This window comes from Zea mays, chromosome 6 (genome assembly GCF_902167145.1).
Source record: "Zea mays cultivar B73 chromosome 6, Zm-B73-REFERENCE-NAM-5.0, whole genome shotgun sequence".
NCBI classification, from domain to species: Eukaryota; Viridiplantae; Streptophyta; class Magnoliopsida; order Poales; family Poaceae; genus Zea; species Zea mays.
This window is the reverse complement of record NC_050101.1, coordinates 140,162,532-140,168,794: the sequence shown is the minus strand read 5'-3', so window position 1 is coordinate 140,168,794 and position 6,263 is coordinate 140,162,532.

The window sequence follows — 6,263 nt, the reverse complement described above, 5'->3', positions numbered from 1 at the left end:
AGTGTAGGCATCCCTAGCAAATTTTAATTTATCAAAATCAATTTTGCAAGTCTTAAGTTGAACATTAAGACTTGCCACCTCATCATTTAGTTTAGTAATAGAAATAAGGTGTTCATCACAAGCATCAATATCAAAATCCTTACATCTATCACAAATTACAACATGCTCTTCACAATAACTAGATTTATTAACTCCTTCTAGCTTAGTAGTTAATTCATCATTTAAACTCTTTAAACTAGATATAGTTTCATGGCAAGCAGATAACTCAAAAGATAGCATTTCATTCCTCTTAATCTCTAAGGCAAGAGATTTTTGCACACTAACAAATTTATCATGCTCCTCATATAAGATATCCTCTTGTTTTTCTAACAATCTATCCTTTTCATTTAAAGCATCAATTAATTCATTGATTTTATCTACTTTAGCTCTATCTAAACCCTTAAATAAATTAGTATAATCTACTTCATCATCACTAGAATCATCATCGCTAGAAGTAGTGTACTTAGGGGGTATCTCGAACACTTACCTTCTTCTCCTTGGCCATGAGGCAAGTGTGGCATTCGTTGGGGAAGAGAGAAGACTTGTTGAAGGCCGAGGCAGCGAGTCCTTCGTCATCGGAGTTGGAAGAGGAGCAGTCCGAGTCCCATTCCTTTCCAAGGTGCGCCTTGCCCTTTGCCTTCCTGTAGCTCTTCTTTTTCTCCTTCTTCCCGCTCTTTTCTTGTCCCTGGTCACTATCATTATCGGGACAATTTGCAATAAAGTGACCAGTCTTACCGCATTTGAAGCAGGAGCGTTTCCCCCTTGTTTTGTTCTTGTTGGGGTACTCCTTTCGTCCTTTAAGTGCGGTCTTGAAACGCTTTATGATAAGCACCATCTCATCTTCGTTGAGGCCGGCAGCCTCCACTTGAGCTACCTTGCTTGGTAGCGCCTCCTTGCTGCTTGTTGCCTTGAGAGCAGCGGGTTGCGGCTCGTAGACAGGCAGTGGGCCATTCAAGGCGTCATCTACATACCTTGCCTCTTTAACCATCATGCGCCCACTTACAAATTTTCTGAGTATCTCCTCGGGTGTCATCTTTGTATACCTGGGATTTTCACGGATAAGATTCACAAGATGGGGATTAATAACTGTAAAGGACCTGAGCATTAGTCGAACGACGTCGTGGTCCGTCCATCTTGTGCTTCCATAGTTTCTAATCGTGTTAACCAAGGTCTTGAGCCTGTTGTATGTTTGTGTTGGCTCCTCTCCCCTGATCATCGCGAACCTTCCCATCTCGCCTTCCACCAACTCCATTTTGGTGATCATGGTGACGTCGTTTCCCTCATGAGATATCTTGAGGGTGTCCCAGATTTGCTTGGCGTTGTCCAAGCCGCTCACCTTGTTGTACTCATCCCTGCACAAAGATGCTAGCAAAACAGTGGTAGCTTGTGCATTCTTGTGAATTTATTCATTTATCATCACAGGGTTATCCGTACTATCAAAATGCATTCCATTTTCCACTATTTCCCAAATGCTAGGATGGAGAGAAAATAGATAACTATGCATTTTATTACTCCAAAATGAATAGTCCTCTCCATCAAAGTGTGGAGGTTTTCCTAGTGGAATAGAAAGTAAATGTGCATTCGAATTGTAAGGCATGCGAGAATAGTCAAAAGAGTAATTTTGATTAACCGTCTTTTTCTTTGACGAAGAGTCATCGTCGTCGTCTCTTGGTGAAGAAGTGACAGCACCTAGAGGGGGGGGTGAATAGGTGATCCTGTAAAATTCAACACTAAATAGCCACAAAACTTGGTTATAGAATTGTTAGTGCGACTAAGTAGTTTAGAAGCGAATTCTTGTGGATAAAACAATCACAGAAAGATCAACACAAGACATGCGATTTTTATCCCGTGGTTCGGCCAAGTAACACTTGCCTACTTCCACGTTGTGGCGTCCCAATGGACGAGGGTTGCACTCAACCCCTTTCAAGTGATCTGATGATCAACTTGAATACCACGGTTTATCCTTGAGATGATTATTCCCGTTTGCGAGGAATCTCCACAAGATTGGAGTCTCTAGCCCTTACAACAAAGATCATAATGAAAGCACAGAGTAAGGTTAGGATGAGCAACACAAACAAGACTCAAATACGCAGCACAACCACGCACACAAGTCATGACTTGAGCTCAAAATGCAACACATGGAGTTCACAACTCAAATGGAGCTCAAAACGCTAACACAAAGAATCAAATGCGTGAAGTTGGAGTCTTGGAGGCTTAGGATGCTTAGTGAATGCTTGGGTGACTCCTCCATGCGCCTAGAGACCCCTTTTATAGCCCCAAGACAGCTAGGAGCCGTTGGAGGCCAACAAGGAAGGCCATCCTTGCCTTCTGTCGAGTGGCGCACCGGACAGTCCGGTGCACCACCGAACAGTCACTATAGACGGTCCGGTGCCGATCTCCTTCCTTTTCTGGCACAGACGACCGTTGCAGCTCTGGGCCGGTTGGCGCACCGGACACTATCCGGTGCACGCCGGACAGTCTGGTGCCCCCCGCCGACCGTTGGAGCTGCCACGCGTCGCGCGAAGATTGCGCGGCCGATCGTTGGCGCAGACGACCGTTGGCTCACCGGACAGTCCGGTGCACCACCGGACAGTCTGGTGAATTTTAGCCGTACACCGCTAATCCTTTTCCCGAGAGCAACGAGTTCGCCGTGGACGACTCACCGGATAGTCCGGTGCACCACCGAACAGTCCAGTGAATTATAGTTGTACGCCGCTGTCGAGTCCCGAGAGCGGCCTGTTCACGTGGACTAGCCTGGCACACCGGACACTGTCCGGTGCACCATCGGATAGTCCGGTGTGCCAGGCCGAGCTAGGCTTTGGCTGCACACAGCCAAGTCTTTTGCAATTCTTTCTTTTCCTGTTTCTAGCACTTAGACAAAATATGTTAGTACTCAAAACAATGTACTAAGTCTAGAAACATACCTCGTGTCTTGATTTGCACTTTTCTCTTCATTTAGCACATAAGAACTTAATTAAATGTGTTGAGCACTTAATCACCAAAACATAACATAAATTGCCCAAGGGCACATTTCCCTTTCAAGAAGAAGATGCATCGCTGTCGTAGTAGATGATCTTCTTGATGTGTCTCTTCTTCTTCCCGTCCTTCTTCTTATGACGCGAGCCAGAGTCAGTGGGCTTGTCATCTCTTGGCTCGTTGAAGATGGACTCCTTCTCTTTGTCGTTGACCACCATCCCCTTTCCCTTAGGATCCATCTCTTCGGGCGATTAGTCCCTTACATGAAGAGAACAACTCCGATACCAATTGAGAGCACCTAGAGGGGGGTGAATATGTGATCCTGTAAAATTCAACACTAAATAGCCACAAAACTTGGTTATAGAAATGTTAGTGCGACTAAGTAGTTGAGAAGCAAATTCTTGTGGACAAGACAATCACAGAAAGATCAACACAAGACACACGATTTTTATCCCGTGGTTCGGCCAAGTAACACTTGCCTACTTCCACGTTGTGGCGTCCCAATGGACGAGGGTTGCACTCAACCCCTTTCAAGTGATCCGATGATCAACTTGAATAGCACGGTTTTTCCTTTAGATGATTATTCCCGTTTGCGAGGAATCTCCACAAGATTGGAGTCTCTCGCCCTTACAACAAAGATCACAATGAAAGCACGGAGTAAGGTTGGGATGAGCTACACACACAAGACACAAATCGCAGCACAACTATGCACACAAGTCACAACTTGAGCTCAAAACACAACGCACGGAGTTCACAACTCAAATGGAGCTCAAGTCACTATCTCAAAAAATCGAATGCGTGAAGTTGGAGTCTTGGAGTATTATAATGTTTCTTGTAAGCTTGTGTATCTCCTCCATGCGCCTAGGGGTCCCTTTTATATCCCCAAGGCAGCTAGGAGCCGTTGAAGGCCAACAAGAAAGGCCATCCTTGCCTTCTGTCGAGTGGCGCACCGGACAGTCCGGTGCGCCACCGGACAGTCACTATAGACGATCCGGTGCCGATCTCCTTCCTTTTCTGGCGCAGATGACCTTTGCACCTCTAGGCCAGTTGGCGCACCGGACACTATCTGGTGTACATCGGATAGTCCTGTGCCCCCTGCCGACCGTTGGTGCGGGCCACACGTCGCCCGCGAATTGCGCGGCCGACCGTTGCGCTGGCGACCGTTGGCTCACCGGACAGTGCAGTGCACCACCGGACTGTTCGGTGAATTATAGCCGTACGCCGCCAAACTTTTCCCGAGAGCGGCCTGTTCACCGGAAACCAGCCTGGCGCACCGGACAGTCCGGTGTGTTAGGCCAAGCTAGACTTTGGCTGCACACAGCCAAGTCTTTTGCAATTCTTTCTTTTCCTGTTTCTAGCACTTAGACAAAATATGTTAGTACTCAAAACAATGTACTAGGTCTAGAAACATACCTCATGTCTAGAGCAAGGGAATCACGACTTGTGGATAAAGTGCGCAACCTCTGCAGAGTATTATGAAAACTGATATATCAGCCGTGCTCGCAGTTATGAGCGGCCAAGGGAGCTCCATTGATTAGTGATACTTGATCAGAGATGTTTGGATTACAGGTGGCGATGAGAATTGTGGTTTTGGTATTGACTATGGTAATGGTAAGTGGTATTCTTTCCGTTTGGAAAGGGTACTTTTGGGTTAACAACTTGGGTTAATACTAAAATCTGGCTCTCTCTACTAGTAATAATAATCTGACCAACTAAAAGCAACTGCTTGACTTACCCCCCACATAAAGCTACTCCACTACAGCCAAACAGGACATTTGTTGAGTATGTTGATGTGTACTCACCCTTGCTCTACACACCAAAACCCCCTTCCCCAGGTTGTCCACGTTGCAACCACTGCTCAGGAGAAGATGAAGCCGTAGAGGAGGAAGGCGTGCTTAGCAGGAGCAGGCAGCACCCCAAGATGAGGCACCCCGTCAGCAGCTGCCACCCCCACCCCCGATGACCATCGAGCAGATGTTCCTAATGCAGACTCATGCAGTTCAAGCCATCAGTCAGACTCTGGCCGCCATTCAGCAGCAGCAGCAGCAGCCACCACCTCAGCCTTAGATGCCCAGGGACAAGCGTGCTGAATTCATGAGAGGTCATCCCCCAGTATTTGCTCACTCTTCTGACCCCATGGATGCTAAGGACTGGCTACGTACTATGGAGCGGGAGTTGCACACCGCCCAGTGCGACGATAGGGAGAAAGTTCTGTATGGTCCCTGTCTGTTGAGAGGAGCAGTTCAGTCTTGGTGGGAGTCCTATCTCGCCACCCATGCTAACCCCGATGCCATCACCTGGGAAGAATTCAGAGACAACTTCCGTTAGTATCATGTCCCAGCGTGTTTGATGACAGTGAAGAAGGAGGAGTTCCTAGCACTCAAACAAGGATCAATGTCAGTCAGTGAGTATCGAGACAGGTTTCTGCAGCTGTCTCGCTGTGCTCCTGAAGATGTCAACACCGACGCCAAGAGGTAGTATCGTTTCCTGAGAGGCTTGGTCGACCCTCTGTAGTATCAGCTGATGAATCACACCTTCCCCATGTTTCAGCACCTAATTGACAGAGCAATCATGACAGAGAGGAAGCGCAAAGAGATGGAGGATCGCAAGCGTAAGATCAATGGACCTCAGCCTGCAAGCAGCAGTTGCTCTCGTTTCTCAGGCAATCCACCTCAGTAGTTCAGACAAAACTAGCTCCCACCTCAGCAGCAGCAGTTTCAGAGGCAGTACCCTCAGCACCAGCAGTAGAATCGCCAGAACAATCAGTCAGGAGGAGGTCAGTTCTAGAGGCAGAATCAGCAGACACCTTGTATTCCTGCCCCAGCAACCCAACAGAACAATCAAGCAGCACCAGCTCAAGGCGGAAGCAGAGCATGTTTCCATTGTGGAGAGCAAGGCCATTGGGTGATGCAATGTCCGAAGAAGGCAGCCCAGCAGCAGTCAGGCCCTGGCGCCCCAGCAAAGCAGAATGTGTCTCAGCCTGGAGCAGGCAACCGCTCCTAGCCACGCTACAACCATGGGAGACTGAATCACTTGGAGGTTGAAGTAGTCCAGGAAACACCCGTCATGATAGTAGGTATGTTTCCAATCGACTCCTATATTGCAGAAGTGTTATTTGATACTGGAGCTACGCATTCTTTTATAACTGTATCATGGGTAGAAGCACATAATCTTCCAATAACTACCATGTCAACGCCCATTCAAATTGACTCAGCTGGTGGTAGAATTCGAGCCGATAGCATTTGCTT